Genomic DNA, 19,409 nt, shown 5'->3' on the forward strand with positions numbered 1-19,409 from the left:
TCAAAACTTTTGAAATGTGGTATATAGGCTATAGGGTTAGTACACTATTCACCTACTTTTCCTGAAAATTATCAGTGAAAGGTTCGCGATTATATATGTATCATGGACCGTTGCGGTCAGATGATATGAGGTTATGTGAGGTCACCGACAAAAGAGCAGAGGTTTTAAGATTCTTATAAATACTAAACGTAGGCGAATTAATTTTCCGAATAGGGTGTCCCAATTTTCGCGATAGCAACCTAGACGTCCCGTCTCCCAATCCAATGATCCCGTACTTTCAGTAGTAAACGTGCTACCGTCGCGAGATCACGGCTTTACCACGCTCCATACGTTATTAAAATCAAAATAAATTAAAAAAATACGTGATTGTGGCCATGCTTGTGTTGTTTTGTGTGTGTATTCGAACATTAACACTGCAAAAACATGTGAGTATTTCATATATATTTAAAAAAATAACACGCATTTTGGAGGAATTTAAATTTATTTTACATTTATTTTTTTTAATTTACATTCCTTTATTACTGGGTATTTGGAATCCGAATTTTAGTGAGGACTTTAAGTGTATATGTGCCTTTGTTTAAAGAGTAAAATTCCTGTAGTCCTCATAACCTCCAATTTGTCAGACACATTTTTGTAAGTTAACCGATTAGAAAATAATTCAATAATGAGTTGTTGATGCAGTGCCTTTATATTATAACACCATAGGAGGAGAAAGACAGGAGAATCCTATTGAAAATTGTCTTCTATTAGTGCCTTATAATTTAGATGATTTAATTGAAGAATGGGCTGTTAATATTTAACAACATAATTATAAAAACTGTGTCGTAAGTGAGTTTTACTTATGTTGTTTTAAAAGTATTTAAAAGATTTTATATAAGTAAAGATTGATTTAAAAAAAATATATCTTTTGACTTTGAAAAAGAATCAATGTTGTAATACGCAAAACCGATATAAAAAAATGTCTCGCAATAAGTTATCTGGTTGATAAATATTAATAAAACCCTATGAGTGACATTCCTTTTCGTATGGAAATTGGAGCACGAAAAATACGTTGTGTATTCCCAATTCATAAATATTTAATCGTTAATATCATTCAAAATAAATGCTTAAGTGGATTAGAACATAAAATGTTTACTACTATATACTAAACCGACTTTTTATATATACAATGTAATATAAAAATACGGAAGTTTAATTTTACACAATGAAATAAGCGATGCAAAATACAATATCGTTTGAGCGGAATTGAGCTTCAATTGTTTACAGTTTATTGCAAAATACTTTGGTTAGTAGCCTTAACTGATTTTATTTATTTTAAAATATATCTATATCTATATCTCTTAGCTATGTTTAAAAAGCCAACAACCTGGTACGAGCGAACACACTAACAATACAATTGGGTTAAATGGTTTAAGTGACTCTTACTGTCAGTCTGAATAACCGACCTAAGATTAATAATCATTTCCGATAATCATAATACCGTTACGTTTATTGATATACATATAAAAACCGTGCAAATTGCCTTCCACAAATAGAATAATATTACTAGCTCTTGGTTCTAGCTTCGTATAAGGATATAAATTTTAATTTGGTAATAACCAAATGTACCTACTCAACATTTGGTTAGTCTAGTGTAGTCTCACATTTAATTAGTAATAATTTTAAAATAATATCCAGAGCTAAAACCATAAACGGGTTTTAATTTTTTGGATTAGAGACATGCTGGTTTCCTGACGATCTAACACTCGCTCATACGCTGAAGGAAAACACTTCACGGTATGAGCGAGTGTTAGATTGACAGAAAGCTCAAAGAATTTGGTGCACATCCAGAAATCGAAAGTACGATCTCAGAGATCAGAGTTGCACGCTAATGCCACTAGGCCAATACGGCTTAAAGTGACTGTAGTAATACTATATTATAAAACTGTATAAATTATAGTAAAGGCGTTTGCTTGGTTGAACAAGCTTATCTCAAGATCTACTGGTTTGAATTGATTCACTTTATCTTATTTTTTGTGTTAGTTTACGGACGAAGTTTATGGGCTATATCACGCTAAGACCAAATTAACGCGGGTAATACCACGGGTTATAAATAGTCGTATAAAATATATAAGTAAGGAACTTAGATGGAAAATAATTAATTAATTACAACAAATCCTTTGAATGTCAAAACATATAGGTTTATACCTATGCACTTTCTAACAATTTTTTTATATCTATGTTTTCTATTATTAGGCTAGGTCGCATAAAGAGATAATTGCACTATACAATGTCTTTTCTATTGTGCAATAGAGTGAGAATGAATAAATAAATTATATGGTATGTTAAGCGGTAAGGTCCACACTAAAATAAATAATAGAACCGTAATGATAAATTACATTATCAATACATCAAATGATTTGACATTTGCGACAAAAATAATAGACGATAGTTTTTCATAGACGAATGAAGCCACATTATAACGACCGTTGCACTTATTATTATTAAATACTAGCTGGCCTGGCGAACGTCGTACCGCCTAACAGTCGATTCTTTATTTGTTTTATTTTTATTTTTATTGTGTTTTTCTTTATTTGTGTGAAAAGTGTTGTTTTTAGACTTTTTCACTCAATTTTTTTTTAATTTTTCTCCGTAAGAACCATCCTCGTACTTCAAGGTATATTATTAAAAAAAATCAGACAAATCGGTCAAGCCGTTTTCATGTTATGTCGTGACAACGGAAAACGGGTTTCATTTTTATATATATAGATTATAGGATAAATTTAAGTTTTTATTTTAACGCAAAACTATATTGATTGATATTTTTAATTAAAAGCTAATGGAATAAATTCATCATGCAAGTCCATTTAATTTTAACGATAGCGACGAAACATTAATTAGAATTAAATGCATTACCGGATAGCAAATTATACTTGACCTTTCGTGAGCTATCTTTAACTGAAATTGATTTTAATATAATAGCTGATGCCAGTAGTTCTATCAATCTACAGATGTGAATATTTTAAAAACATCACCTGCGAGGCTTGATCGGTCCAGGGAATGGATGAAAACTGGTGGTTCAGATAAAAATCAAGGAATTAATTGTCACCCCTAAATAAACGCAAATATGCGACTTTCCACTTAACTAATAAAAACGAAGATTATGATTTTTCTATCGACTCCAGGTTTTTTTTAATAATATCTGCATTACTCTCACAAAAACTTAGTACATAAACAAGTGACAATTATATACTTATAAATAAAATAATTGTCTTACTTCTATTTAGGGAAAATGCTAGTTTGTGTGAGACTGATGCCTGCTAAAGGTGTTACAGGTCATCAGGCCTCCACCACTTAAGATCGACAGAAGGTCCTAGAAAGTAGAGAAAAATTTGTGAGAATAAAACATCATTATTACATAGGCTGCAACGTAAACAAAAAAAATATACCTATAAGGAAACCACATGGGGTGACTGTACAACAATTATTGCAATTGCAGTCTTACGTAGGAGAAACGAAGTAACTTCTGACACTTAAATAATACTAAGAAAATAATATACATATGTCAAAGGGGCAGACGGACGAACAATCCGGAATCGAATACAGGACCTCTTTAGTGGGACGCTGTATTCAGAAATTTTATTTATTCCGAGTTAACTTCGCTCGTGGTGAATAGTGAAATTGTTGATTGAGCTATTACACTCGGTGTGTTTGCAAGAGCAAATTGCTTGTGAAAGCATGATTGCACTAATTCCTACAAGCTCTTAGTATTAATAATAACCCGGCGGCGTTGACACAGAATATACATATGGAAATTCTGTGTAAATCTCGAATGTTCAAAAAAGATGTTTTGCAAATTGTAAGCTTTGTGCAGTGGAAAAACAAATAAATGGTTTTGCAATTCAAAGGTTTTGTCCAAACATAAAGGATGTGATTGCAATGGCTAATACGTGTATATAATATTTTTTATTTTATTTTTATTTATGTATCACCACGTCTTTTTACCGTAGGGGTCCTTCGCTTCATCCACTCTCATGAAATTCACCTTGCATACTCGTCGGATATAGGTAGTTTTAACTTGTCCCTTCTCTAGACCTCCTTGATCCATGTATGTAGGACAAGTCCTACCCAACCCGATTTCACCATCCACGGTTGCCTTGTATACTTGTAAGCCGCTTCTCATACATCCGTTCTACGTGGCCAAACCACCAAATCATTCCCTTTGGTATCCTTGTCATTACGTCATCTTTTAACGCTCACTGCCTGTATATAATATGCCGCCGTTAACTTGTAGAGATAAATTTTATATTATAACATTGTATGCAGCTAAGAATGTGATATTTGAAAAAATTAAAAATAATATTTCAGATGATTTAGACTATGGAAGCTATACAATTGTTATATATAACTCTGCTAAGTCGTGGCTATAAAATTAAAAATTAATTATTTCAAGAAACCACCAAAACTCTCTTCTAAGTCGTACCAGTTCATGGCTTTCTCATGATACGTCATCGTCGATTTGGTCTATGCCCGTACTGTGTCGTATGGCCGACGTATGAAAGTCAATATTTTTAATTATGGATTTTTTTTGTGTACTAACTTACATAATAATAATAATAATTTACAAGTTATTAACTCTATACGCTTTATAAAGATGTGTTTTGTCCGGATTACTCTCATTATTACTGTATTTAACATATTGTCTCATAGCTTTAACCATAGCCTTCTGTGAAATAGCTTATTAATCGTCAGAAAACGTAGATATATGAAAACAAACTGTCAGACTCTCACTTACAATATCGCGATATAGATTATGATGTAACGGAATTAACATGTATTTTCAATTAAGATTAATTTTCTGACAGAAACAAATGGGACCTTAGAACTACTTAGATTTTATTCTAATTCTAACAAAATTTCGAAGCGACTTTGTACATACATCTTATTCAATAATAAACGTCAATTACCAAATAATTAGATAACGAAAGTGTAGGTATATTGTTTTGTGATAATTAAACATTTCGTACCGTAGAATGCCTAAAGGAGTTTAGATTACGTAGGTTTACATTTAAGCTTGTATAGTTTTTTCCCAAGCATAAACAAGATAACTAATAACAATGTTTAGCATTATATATAAGCCCTGCCTGGTTTAAATGCTTACAAAATGGTGTTCCTCAATAACTGTATGTAACACGTGTGTAATACATCGGTGTAGTGAAGTGTACACAAGTGCAAATTGGACAGGCTCCGTCTGGATTCTAGAACTATTCATTCCTAAGAATCTTTAGATAAAGGAATTCCAGAGAACTAGAAGGTCTTTGTTATGTAACTAAGATTTGCGTTTGTTACATATCGTAGCAAGAATGTTTAATACCAAAAGGTAACAGTTTACTGTTACATCCTCTCCATTGTCAGCATCTATTCTGATTTTATTATCCCTTATCATAGAATTATAAGTCTATATATATCTCATTTTATTTTTAATATAATTATTTAATGTCATTAAGCCAATTAATAAGGTTATTAATTGACATATTGGCGGTAAACAATTGAGTGTGTAAATAAAAGAAATGCGAATTTAAATTCTATGATAGCACTTACCTTTGGTGGTGATGGATTCCGTTTTCTCCGAGTGCACTCGATCCCGATCTTTCTCTTCTATGAGAAGATAGTGAAAATGAAACTGTATGCCTCAATTAATTATTTCGCGCTTAAATCTATATGATTTTTTTTTTGGGATTTTATGACCTGGCATTTACAACCTTTAGGTCAACTCTTAATTTTGAATCTCAACTCTTAATTTCAATCTCTTAATTTTTAATCTCTATGATGACTCATTCCATAGATATTTAATTCCATGCGCTAACACGTCAAACGTCAGCCACCTGAGCTCGACTGACAATTGTCATCCCTTTTCACTGTCAGCGATTTCGCACCAACACAATATCTTAAATATATACTATATTTTATATAATATTACGTTAAAACTGTAAAAACAATTGTCAGTCTAAGCTGAAACGATCAAGTATGAGGGATATTTATTTATATATGGGTACAAATTAATATATCTCGACATCTGTACCAAATTAATTAACTGTGCTACTGTTCTTATAAACTTATTGTTTAATTATATAACATGTAATGTAAAAATCATACATAAAAATGCTGGTAATTTTTTGACTACATACATCCTCCTTTATCCGTATTTCGTGCCTAAATAAGATAAATCTGATAAGACCTTGTAAATATAATGAGAGGTATACGACCGGTAGCGGATAAGACGGTTTCGCGATAGCAATAAATAATTACCGCGTCACGGTAAACTTACCTTTACGCGCGTAATTTACGAACGTGTGAATACTCTTATCTATGAAATGAAACGTGAGCTTGCTACCACAGAGTAAGAAAACTTCATGGTGTGAACCATGGTTATGTAATAAGGGGTTGGCTAAAGTGATAATATAACTAGTTCAGCCCTCGCTCGTACGGTGAAGGAAAACATCGTAAGGAAACCGGCATATCTCAAATTAAAATATCGACGACACGTGGCAGATAAAAGGCTGATGACTTGTCTATGAAATAAAAATTATCAAAGAAATGAACTGAATATTTGGCCAAGATTAAATCTATTACTGTTAATAACAATAATAGAGGCTTTCTCAGCATTAATGTTATGGCCTTGTAAACAGCAAGGCCTGCTGTTATTATTGTTATTAAAAATCTTGCTGTTTTACAATAATTCATTTTCGATTTAGCAAATATGAACACGATTTTAATGATCGCTTGGTAGAAGTACATTATGAAATTAGTACCGAATTTAATAGAACCAAAATAATTGAGGATATTTTATTATGCTTATCATATAATTAATTTTAAGACGCAGAAAATTAAATACGTACTGACAATGCTGATGAATAGTTAGGTACTGTTAAGACATTTCAATACTGAGAATAATTTAAGAATTATTGAATAATTTATTAATTGTATAGTCAACTAGAATAACTGTATCTTTGCAAATTGATAGGATCTTCTCGGCTTTAATTGTATTACTATAATTTGTATTGTATTCAGGCTCCAGTCATTACGGGACATTGGCAATTATGCCTTATATTAATCGGCAGTCTAAATAATATATGTTTTGACTTAAAATGTATTATTCAAATAAAATTATTTTACACAAGAACAGTTTTACACAAACACTTTCTTACGTTAAATAATGTTTTTAGTAAATTAGGTTAGTTATAAATTACTTATTAGTCTTAAATAAGCTAGATCGTAATGTAAAATTGTGTATTTGTGCAGAGACAATTTGTAAAATTAAAAGCAGGTTTGCGTGTTGATTTGATTGAGTTATCAAACTTACGGGGTCAAAGTCGAAACTTCTTTGGTTTCAAACTTTAAGCAGATTCGTGTAACTATAAACTGTTGATTGCAGTTTTGTTAGTTTTACTACTGCGTAAAAAAGTTTTACCGAAAGATAATCATTAAATTTTAACGATCCTTAACGTTTTTATTTCGAAAATTTGTGTTCGGTTAATTAGGAATTACAACGAAGTTATTAAAAAGTTAATTACTTTTAAAAATTATGAAAATTAGTAATGAAAAATGCATAACAATAATGGTAAAATTGTGTTCGTCGCTCTTAGTTGAATATAACTTATATGCATATCAAATTGTTGTTCTTCTAGTAAAATATATCTACACGCATCATCCTTCTAGCTCTAACCAAAGTCTCTTAGGTCGTATTACTAACAAAATGAGGTATATAAAGACATACAAACTAAGGGTATAATAAGCCCTCAAGTATGAGATTAAAGATGAGGTTCCTAAACAAATAAACTTATATGACTATGAAGTAACTTGAGATAAATTATCAAAATTTAACCATTTTTTGTTTAAGAACGTTACAAAGTTCGACCCTTGTAACACTCAACTTGTTAAACTTTTGGGATATGTGGAGAATGTTAGTGCAGCGCCCAGATATCGATATTTAAGATCAAACAAGAGAAATTATTCCAAGCGATTTAAGTTCAAAGAGGCGAAGTTAAAAGTTTACAACTCACAAAGTTTTTTGCAGAATTGAAAAATTCACGATGTTCGCCTTAGAATTTTAATGATTTACTTCATTTCAGAGATAAAGACTTCGGAATTTGTTCTATATTTTATTCCTTTCAACTTTCGTTTTTACGCTTATAGGAAATTTGATAAAAAAATAATTTCAATTTGGGTAACAATAATTATATATTTATTTAACGTACACAATAATATATTTAAATATGTCTAACAAATGCTTATTTACACTTTCATTACATATTACAAAAGCAATGTTTATGGCACGTAATTGAAATATTTTCGCATAGTCAATAATAAGTAAATAACAAAGCATTATGTAATCTGTGAGTGTTATGTTTATCGATGTCAATTGAACGTCACTAAACACCGTTACCCGTACCTAGTACTTAGTCCCAATTACCTGTTATAACTTTGATGTTTCAACTTGGGTAATATACCTAATCTAATGTGCTATAATTTACCCAGGTTTAATATCCTCACATCATATTAATTTGGACAAAACATTTTATGGTTATGTTTCTTTATGTTTGTTTTGTATCTTTGTTTCTTATAGCGAATCCTAAGTGAGATTTATTCCTTCTTTTTACAGCCATACTTGGTATAATTTTATCGGTTTATAGCTCGCAATTGTGGTCACACGGGGCTTATCGAGTATTCTATATAATTTATAAGTATTAGATTCAATTGTTTTTTTATGTTAAATTCCATAAATTTTGAAAAAATATTACTTTAAAATAGGGTTTTCTATATTATATATATAAAACAAAGTCGTGTTAGTGACACTATTTATCCCTCAAGAAGGGCGGAACCGATTTGGCTGAAAATTGGTGGGAAGGTACGTAGAACCAGACAAAATAAAATACTTTTTATCCTGTTTATCTATTCCGTGGGACTTGTAATAAAACGTGGTGTTACAAAATGCAACAAACAGAAAAACTAAAAATTGGTCGCCTGATAATACAGCCAAAAATGTCGTATATTACAAGGCGCACTGAAGATAATTACTGCAACCAATGCACTAAAAATAATTATTAAAACCGTTGTTTTACATAAAAACTATATGTTAATAAAATACAAATTCGGCGGAACAAAATTCGCCGGGTCAGCTAGTTCTAAATAAAGTATAATTACGCAGAAATTTATACAAGTATTTCTTAGTTTTATAAGCGCCGTGATTGTCAGACTGGCCCTCTTCAGCATTTAAATATCAAATCAAAATGTATTTATTCATATTGGTAACTATGTACACTTATGGCTGACAATATTAAAAAAAAAACTAAATTTACATTAACTACCAGGTCCCAGACGAACAGGCAAGAAACTCCGTCACTCTTTTTAATCGCCAAGTTTTTGTCTTCACACTATCGAAACAAACTCATTACAAGAAAGTAAAAAACGCTTTGATGCTTATGGTTACAGCAATACTAAGGATTTCACGACACTAATTATTTACGAAATTACTTTCGCATATATCGAAACTACTTTCGTGAAACGGATTTCCCATGCATACCACAAATTTCGTAATTTAATTCCGGATTTAGCAATAGAAGGCAAAATAGTATCACACATATTATAGTAAAAACAAAACACTATCATTTTTATACTATTCGAATAATTTTAATTTATTGACATTAACTGTACAATATATTATACCTTCAAACTAAAAAAATATATATACCTTGAGGTATGTAGCTTATATTTTCAACATCATTGTGAAGTGAAGTGATTAGTAACGATAGCAGCAGTATCTCATGCACTTAGACTAATCCAGATTTATTCACCCTGGACCGCGGTCATCCATTTTAGGCTGCTCCCTAAGGGATGAGCACCACACTCAAGCTATGGCCAAGATACAAATAAAGCATAAGAGAATAATATATATGTCACCGTAAAATTGTAAACACCGTTAGATTGTAATCTATCTCGCGAGATTATAAACTGTCGAAAGATTGTGAACCTCAACGAACTGCTTACAATTTAACGTATTATTATTCGGTAGTTATATGAAATTGTTGGGAAGTAAAATTAATCTGTAATTGACCAAAGAAGTTTGAATGATAACTAAGTTAGTGTAGTACAATCTACCGAATAATAATACGTTAAATTGTAAGCAGTTCGTTGAGGTTCACAATCTTTCGACAGTTTATAATCTCGCGAGATAGATTACAATCTAACGGTGTTTACAATTTTACGGTGACATATACATTAAAATACCACAGATATGCACTTTAAACAGTGGTACATGAGATGAGTATGCTACGGTAATTGTTATTGAAAATATATATCGGTAGTTATATGAAATTGTTGGGAAGTAAAATTAATCTGTAATTGACCAAAGAAGTTTGAATGATAACTAAGTTAGTGTAGTACAATCTACCGAATAATAATACGTTAAATTGTAAGCAGTTCGTTGAGGTTCACAATCTTTCGACAGTTTATAATCTCGCGAGATAGATTACAATCTAACGGTGTTTACAATTTTACGGTGACATATACATTAAAATACCACAGATATGCACTTTAAACAGTGGTACATGAGATGAGTATGCTACGGTAATTGTTATTGAAAATATAAATTGTTCTGAAAGGATTTTGTACGATATGACACATAATCGTGTAGTACTTACTTTCAATATACATTATGTAAAGAGCTAGTGTGCTGTCTGTAGTATGAATTGAATTTACATTTGGTTAATTCAAATACAACAAATATATATCTATAGCTTATCTCGTACTACACTACGAGCTCTATGACCACTGACCCGGTCGCTCAGGTCATTATTTTGTATCTTTATATTTAAGCCCGGTCCGTCCCGGATAAACCAATCTGTTTTTTGCTATAATTTGAAACATTGATCGTTTGACGGATCCCCAGATTATAAATAATGATAGATGATCCAAAAGACATTATTACAGCTATGCATAAAAATGTTTTATGTTGTTAAACTTTATAAATATTCTAGAAATATACTATTTAACATATAACAATTACCTGTTGACCCAGACAGTTTCTTTGACACATCACTTCAAAATTAACAAAACAAGTTGAGCGTGAGCAAAACTCTTAACTTATTTATTAAATGGCCCCAAAGTTTTCACTTTGAAAAAGTTTCACAAAAACGGGCACAAACAAAGTTGGCGTATATGAAACATTCCTACTTTAACGGTTTTAAACAGAGCCGCTGTTTACATTTTTTTGTTCTTGTTTATTCCGTTTCAAATTGTGAACTGTGAGCGCTGAAAGAATTTGCTTTTATATTAATGTTCAGTGTTTTATACGTACTGGGAAATGCTATTAGATTTTTCATGCAATCAAGTTATTCGTGGCTATTTAAGTCTGGCTTTTGCTTATTCCTTTTGTAATGTCATTTCAAACGCACTTAGATTGAACTTTAAATATATATATAAAATTGTAGCTGTTAATTGAATATATATATATATATATATTCAATTAACAGCTACAATTTTATGTAATTTAATTTTTAGAAAACGATATTATCCGATCTATTTTTAAGATTTTTAACATTACTTACACCTCTCAGAATCTTATAAAAAATGGTACCAATTTTTAAGGCAAGATAGTTGGTTTACCTTAAAGGGGAGTTTTAGACTGTTTGTATGTAATAAAGTTTCTTTTAAAGCGAAGTAACATAAGCCTTATACTTGCTTGAGAGTGTACTATTTTAGATATATTTTCGTTATTTCCACTATTATTTCGTGTGCTTTACGGCTTTCTCGACTAAAGACGTCATATGAATGATTGCACCAATTGTAGGCAGCTTAGCTCCAAATATATTTCCTAAAGCTCCTTCCTAGTGACTTGTATTTCAAGTACAATGCAAGATTAACAAAACAATTCTACGAGTATTCAGAAACCTTTTCTTTTATACCATAAATACTAGACGAGAAGGCCTTCTTGAATCTATTTAATTATTTACACCTTAATACAAGAAAATGCGAAATTACATGTTTTTTTATATATTTAAACTACCACTTTGAATTTAAACTACATTACAACCAATTCCTGTGATTCTATGTACAAGTCGTGAAGGATGCGGTAAATCAGAACAAACAATTGTAAAAAGACCATCAAAGACCAAGATTAGGGATGCCTCCACTATTAAAAAAAGTGCGTGCGTGCGTACAAAGTACACATGTCAGAAGTGGAACTTCTTTGTAAATTAATTATTATAAGGTAAAAGCCCCAATAGATAATCATGTACCAGTATATGATCAGTGATCACTCCATGTATATGTATACCTATATTTGTTAATAGAAAAATAAAGAAAAAAAGAGAAATACTAATATTTAATAAATTCTCTTTACGAAATTTTAATAATAGAATTTCTTCATGCTTCGTTCGCCCTTTCTCACTCTCTCTCAATCGCTCTCTCCCTTTTCTTCGACAAAAACGCTGCACATGTTTGTAACGCTAATATTATTATTCTTGCGTTTCATCCGTAATAATTATACCCTCATACGCCTAAAGAAGTTTCACTTCAAAAAGAACTACATTAAAAATACTATGTTCGTAGTATTTCAGATGCTAATATATAATAATAGAACCTAATAGATTTGGGTTCTATTTCGGAACCATTATTATTTCAGTACGCACTTGAGGTTGACCACCTTGCTGTTGTTTTGCTTTAAAAATGATCAACGTAACACATATATAAATACACACATTTATATTTGTAACACAGATATAAATGTGGCCCATTCCGTACTTGACGTTTTCGGTAGTTCAAACAACTTTCTAACCTAAAACTAGCCTAGCTATATTTACTAGACAACATTGTGTTCCAGTAAGAAACAAAATAGAACATTTTAAGGGCAGTAGGCTAGAAAGAAGCAATAAATCAAAGTCTTGTCGTAGAGGGCGATCGTTTTTTTTTAATTATAAAACTGTGGGGAAAGTTTTAATAATGTCCCCAACGAAGACTAAAACTTCTACGTACCGACTGTACTTTTCTAATTAAAATTGTTTCATAGCACTGAAAATAATTAAAAATATCACTGAACGAGAATATTTTTAGTCTTATGAGTATTTAGTGTTTTATGAAAACAAAGTTAAATTTTTATTTAAAGCTCGTAAAAGCAGTGTGAATTGTAAGAAACTTTAAAGCTTTTTTTTATGTAATAGGAAACAAACGGGCAGAAGGCTCACCTGATGTTAAGTGATAGTGCCGCCATGGACACATTGTCTGAAGGCTCGCAAGTGCGTTGCCGCCCTTTTAAGACTTGGTACGCTCTTTTCTTGAAGGCTCTAAGTCGAATTGGTTCATCTTACTCACTTACTATTATAGAAATGTGTTGCTTAGGATTTTAACTAAGAAACTGTAAAAGCTCAAAGAGCAGTGATGGTCTAGTGGATTCGGCCTGTGACTCTCATCTCTGAGGTCGCACTCGCTCGTTATTTAAAACAACCGCAAACCGGCATGCCTTAGATCCACAAAAGTCGATGACGTATACCGGGAATAGAAGGTTGATCATCGTACTTGCCTATTAGAAGTAAAACAAATGATCACGAAACCGATACAGAAATATGAGGCCCAGACCTAAAAGGTTGTTACGCCACTGGTTTTATTAACGAACTCTGAATAAGTAGATCGCAACGTGACCAACTCACCACACCATACAATTTTAGGAAGCACGTAGACCTATTGTCGTTCATTTGTTTATATAGGTACTAGCTGACCGGGCAATCGTCGTTTTGCCATGTATATAATTTATAATAAAATAGGGGTTGATCGTAGAGGGGTGAAACTTAGGGGTTGCATGTATTTTTTAATGTTGTATCATAAAAAATATTTTTATCTAAAAATTAAAAAAATAATAATTTAGGGGTGGACTACCCTTAACATTTAAGGGGATGAAAAATAGATGTTGTCCGATTCTCAATTATACCCAATATGCACACAAAATTTCATGTAAATCGGTCAAGACGTTTCGGAGGAGTTTAACTACAAACACCGCGACACGAGAATTTTATATATTACTAGTTCACTCAATTTTTTTAATTTTTCTCACCGTAAGAACCATCCTCGTACTTCAAAGAATATTATAAAAAAAGAATTGGCCAAATCGGTCAAGCTGTTTTCATGTGATGTCGTGACAACGGAAAACGGGTTTCATTTTTATATATATAGATTACATCATCACATACTCGTACTAGTTAACCACAAACTTCAATCTATTGTCTCTTCGTGATTGTCCTGTTTAAGAAGCTAAATGTTATACTAAAATACCACAGTAAAAATACTTAGACATGAAGCGGGCGCCATGGCTATTTTCTCTTTGTAAAATAGTTGTGAATTATCTACATAGGCCACTCGAGTATCTCGTCAAATTTGAAGCACGCTCGTCTGTTTACAACAAAGCTCCCATTCAAATATAAAACAGAAATAGACCGCAACACTAAATGTTATTCGGGCTATTTTCAGTACTCGATGTCCTCAACTTTTTTAGCTCTGCAATTACGTAAATGGTATATTTTGCTTTCACAAGCTTTTCCATGGACTTGGGGTAGCCTTGTCTGCGTAAAATATTTCTATAAGATCTCTTGCAGCTGCAGATGGACAGGATTTTTAAGAAAGCCATCTTAAGTAATACCAACAATTATATTATATTACAACTATGAGCTAAATTTATTTAATAACACAAATATAGAGTATTTACAACATTCTCAACCTACATAGTAATAATAAATTATAATAAAATGGATAACTATTAGGTTACAATAAATTTTTATGGTTGGTAAAAAACCAATTCACCTTTCATAAAACTAATACACATTACAAAAAACTGATACGCAAATGTTTTTATACGTGCTAGTAGTATCATGATTGCTATTATAGAGCTAATATTTGTTCATTACACGGCAAATATTACTTGCAATAAAAAACTTACAATAACTTATAAGTGACCCTTTAATAACAAGAAATTACAATTTAAAGTAACATTTAACATTAAAGGCTTTCTTAGCATTCATTTTATATTAATTTTCTCGTAACATTTAATCTTTAACGTTGAAAGAAATACACAAAATATAAATATATCTAAACAGAATATATATGAAATAGAATAGAATTCAGTACTTTGTGATTTATGACAGAAAAAAAACCAAATTTAGTTTGTTTTTTTGTCTATACAAAAGCCAAGCATGATAAATTAAAAATATTCGCTTCAACAGTTATAGTTTTATCTAACAAAGGTACTTTCATTACACTAATTAATTAATATGGAGGAGTTGTTTACTAATTGGAATTGCTTTAATCAGTTGATAGTCGGTTTAAATCTATTTGCCAACTTTAACTGGGAAGAGTAAAAAATAAATAAAATCTTACAGACACGGATTCAAGAGTTTACGAAAACTTATCTACTTATCGTTTACACTATTTCAATATTTTTCACTGCATTAGTTTTTAATGAGGAACGTTTTCTGTCTGAAGTTTATTTGATTAAAGATTATCCACCTATGATACTTCCTCTTTATATCGACGTTAAAAAAGGTCTTAACAGTTTTAATGTAGTTATTATGGTAGGGGAGCCCACGATGCTAAATGGGGATTTACTCGAGCGTCGTAGAGACCTATTGGGATACAAAGCTTAGATAATAAGAAGAAAAAAATGTTATATGATATATACCTTTTCATCGGTGGGGAAGCAGCTATAGATCGTTAAATATGTAAAAAAAAACTGTTGTATGGACATCCTCGAGCGCGTCAGATATTGATAGCATCAATGCCCTACGTATTTTTAATAATGTACGTAGGTTAATCTGATCGTTTGCATGATGCGGGTGGTTGTATTTAAGGGTTGAAAATGAAAAAAAATATAAAAATTATCGAGCGCGTCAGATTTTCTAAGGGAGTGTTAAGTGCACCAAAAAAAAGCTCTCATTTACTAATCTGACGATTTCGATGGGACGCAAACCCACGGCCATTTTCATAATTTGCAAAAAAAATCGCAATTTTGAAATACTCAAGCGCGTCAGATTAAGATATATGTGGTTCATCTTTATGTTCTAAATGTACTGTCTCATAATCTGACGATTATCTAGAGGGATTCGCCTGATCTGACAAAAAAAATTTAGAAAAACGGTTCACCTAAAGGGCCATCCCTGCAACTTCCCGCTAATTCCATTCCTGGGCGCTTAAAATTGATATTTTGAGCTCGCTGAGTTCAAAGAAATAATATTTCTATGCATTTGAGCTCTCCCAGCTCGAAAGTCTGATAGAAGTTTCATAGAACACTATTTTTGGAATTTTCAAACCGCAATAACTTTCGAATGGATCAAGCAATTTTCACGCGGTGGCATTCGACGCAGTTTTATCATACTCATAAGTTTAATTGATTGAACCACAAATTTCGGAGTAATCCCGAAAAAACACTTTTTCGGGTTTCTTTCGTTCACGATATCTCTCGAACGAATCAACCGCTTTTGACCAGCTTGGTGGCGATCGACGTGGTTTTTCAAGCTCAAAGGCGGATTAGTTTTTGAAGTTGATCGATAAAGAAACCACTTTAAAAAAAAAAAAATTCTTATTTTTTTAAGATTTTTCAAAATTTCTCAAAATCTATCGGTCCGAATCGGTTCAAATTCACAGGAAATGTAATTTTGAGGGAAATATTTAGAACGCCGTTTAGTAGATTCCGATCGGTTTAAGGAAATGTAGGCATCACGCAGCTGCACGCATTTAACTTTATCGACGAATTTTTGTTATTTCGGCTTGCGGAAATCGTCAAATTATATATTTTTCATAATTGTTGAATTATTTCCTTCAAAATAAAAAAAAAAATTAGCTACGCTCGAGAATGTCGAGATGACGTTTTTTTTTACAACTTTGTTGCCCTCCCCTTTTTTTACCTCACTCTCAAATTGTCAGAATAGTGGAATATACACTTTTTAGGATGTAATTAACTCACCCTACCTTAATCTGACGCGCTCGGGAATTTCTGATGGTCAATTTTTTTTTACTAATCTGATCCTGTCTCCTTCACGGGCGGCCTTATATATGGGCCTCATATTTTGTGGAGGTACTTAACCGGGTACTAGGTATCCCCCTATATATTAATCTGCCGCGCTTTAGTAAATCCCGAAATCCCCTCTTGGGCTCCCCTACCATTAGTTAGTATTGTGACTTTTTTATTATATAGCAACCCTAAAAATGCTGATTCTACTATTGAAATAATATGAATCAAAGAGGTTTAAGTATAGTATGGAGCGGATTCAACCCTGTTCAAATAAACTTGGAAGCCATTCTTTCTTAGAGTGAATTTCAATAGAAGTCAGTACAGTGTCGGCCGCGGTAATTAATAAGGAAGTTTGGACTAGTTTCAGCTTGGGAATTCTAGATATTTGCATTGGGATTTCAAGTGGTTAGTATTGTGAGAATTGTAAGAATACTTGGGGATATATTTTATAAGGCGTCTGATAAAATTGGTTTAAAGAATTTCAGGTAAAATATTAGGTTTCTTTTTGTGGATTTATTCCACAAATAAATCGAATACTTTTCTTTATCAACGAGTTATACGTTTACTATTATTATATATCTTTATAATTATGTAAGGTATTACAGATGAAGGATAAGGAGGTAATGTTGTTAACTTACCTGACTCAGACTCAGGGTTAATCTGTGAGGATATTCTTTGTACATGGCACCAAGGATTCTTGATTTAGAAAATTTATTTTACTCTATCCACATATCAATGTTATTAGTGATAACTAGGACACATTAAGATACAAGGACGATTCTTTAGTAATCCGTTAAGGTTTTGTTTCCTAAGGTGAATATGTTGGCGGTGGTGTTATACCTTTTATTTATTTGGTTCTGAAATAAATAAAAGGTAAACAACTTAAAAAATGACAAGCGAAGTTGAACAACAATAAATAAAAATGGCATTATCATCATTTTCAAAAAAAATATAACAATCCATCCATCTGACTAATCAATTTAAGACTATTTTTTATTGTGTTTATATATTTTATTTGCTTTTATTTTGAAATGAAAAATAAATTCCTTTTTGCGTTACATGTTAATCATCTTCCACGCTGGTAATTGCGCATATTTTCTAGTAAAACATTTTTTCAACAGCTGTCAACTGTCATTTCGCCGCGGATATGGCGGGAGCAGAGAACCACTAAATGTCAGAGTTTATTTTTATTTCCATTATTTATGGATGCATTATGAAAGAGTTTTTATGGACTTTGATTAACTGGTTATTGCTTGCCTTTCCGAAACAAGGCTATTGACATTCAACTGAATAAGTGTCGAACTTAGAGTATAAATATTTGGAAGTCTAAGAGAAATAATCGAAGTTAATATAACAACTTAAATATTGTTTTTTTATTTAGGTTACCACTTGCAAATCAAAACGATTAATCAATTAATCAAACGATTAAAGTTCTTAAACGAATGCATGCCTACGTATAGAATGCCTAAATGTCCTTATATTTAAAAAAAATATTCATTCATTGATTATGCCGTAAGAAATTTGCAATTTTCGTACATATATACGATTAATAATGTATGAACATTTACTAAATCAAGCACATACAATGTGTAGACAGGGATTTCAAAAATCCATCATCTTTTCAGCGCGCGACATATTTTTTTTGATTATTCCATTTATAAGAATAATATTGTGTTTGAGGAAATTCATTGCTTAAGGATTTTGGGGAAATCTTGGGGTAGCTTTGAAATCTGAGTTATCCTATTAAATATTTGTATTATCTGTTCTACTCTCATATTTTATTTATTACGAGTTTTTCTGTAAAAGTGTATAAATAACTTTGCTTTTACTAGTACTTTTTGTTTTTTGATTTCACTGTATCTTCCGAATAACTATCAGAATGATAAAGCATATAAATAAACTACTAATATTGTTTATCCGTTGTTGTAGTCACATCTGTAGTAGATAGCTTGTCTATAGTGATAGTCAAAGATCGTTTAAGCTGTTATTTCAAAAGGTTATAAAAATTAATAATCTCCTAAAGCTATATGATAAGAATAATATAATATATTATTGTATTGTCTTTGATTAACATAACTCATAACATATAAAGAAAAACGCTTTTTACCGGATTAAAGTTATGTATTATTATAAATTTACAACTATTTGACATAATTTTAAATTTATCCGACGTTTCGCGTGCTTTACAGCGTGCGTGGTCACGGTGACTGAAGACAAAAGATGTTGAATGTCAAAAAGTATCACAGCTGCAGAGAAAGTTGCATTATCTGTATTTATTTCCCCGGAGTTGGTATCGACTAAAAGATGGAGGGTTTTGGCAAAAATGGCTCACGGTGTCCTCTATTTTCGCGGATTGTTTTCCTTTTTGAGATTTTAATTT

General features: G+C 31.5%; 1 protein-coding gene across 1 annotated transcript in view; it reads left to right on the forward strand.

The window, feature by feature from the left end:
- Positions 1 to 294: 294 nt before the first annotated feature.
- LOC125063124 (alpha-2 adrenergic receptor) overlaps positions 295 to 19,409 on the forward strand; it is a 264,165-nt gene continuing 245,050 nt past the window's right edge. Inside the window, exon 1 of the mRNA XM_047669352.1 lies at positions 295 to 425. The gene's annotated coding sequence lies outside the window, so the exon portion shown is untranslated. The remainder of the gene's footprint in view (positions 426 to 19,409) is intronic.

The sequence above is a fragment of the Pieris napi genome, chromosome 3 (genome assembly GCF_905475465.1).
Source record: "Pieris napi chromosome 3, ilPieNapi1.2, whole genome shotgun sequence".
NCBI lineage: Eukaryota > Metazoa > Arthropoda > Insecta > Lepidoptera > Pieridae > Pieris > Pieris napi.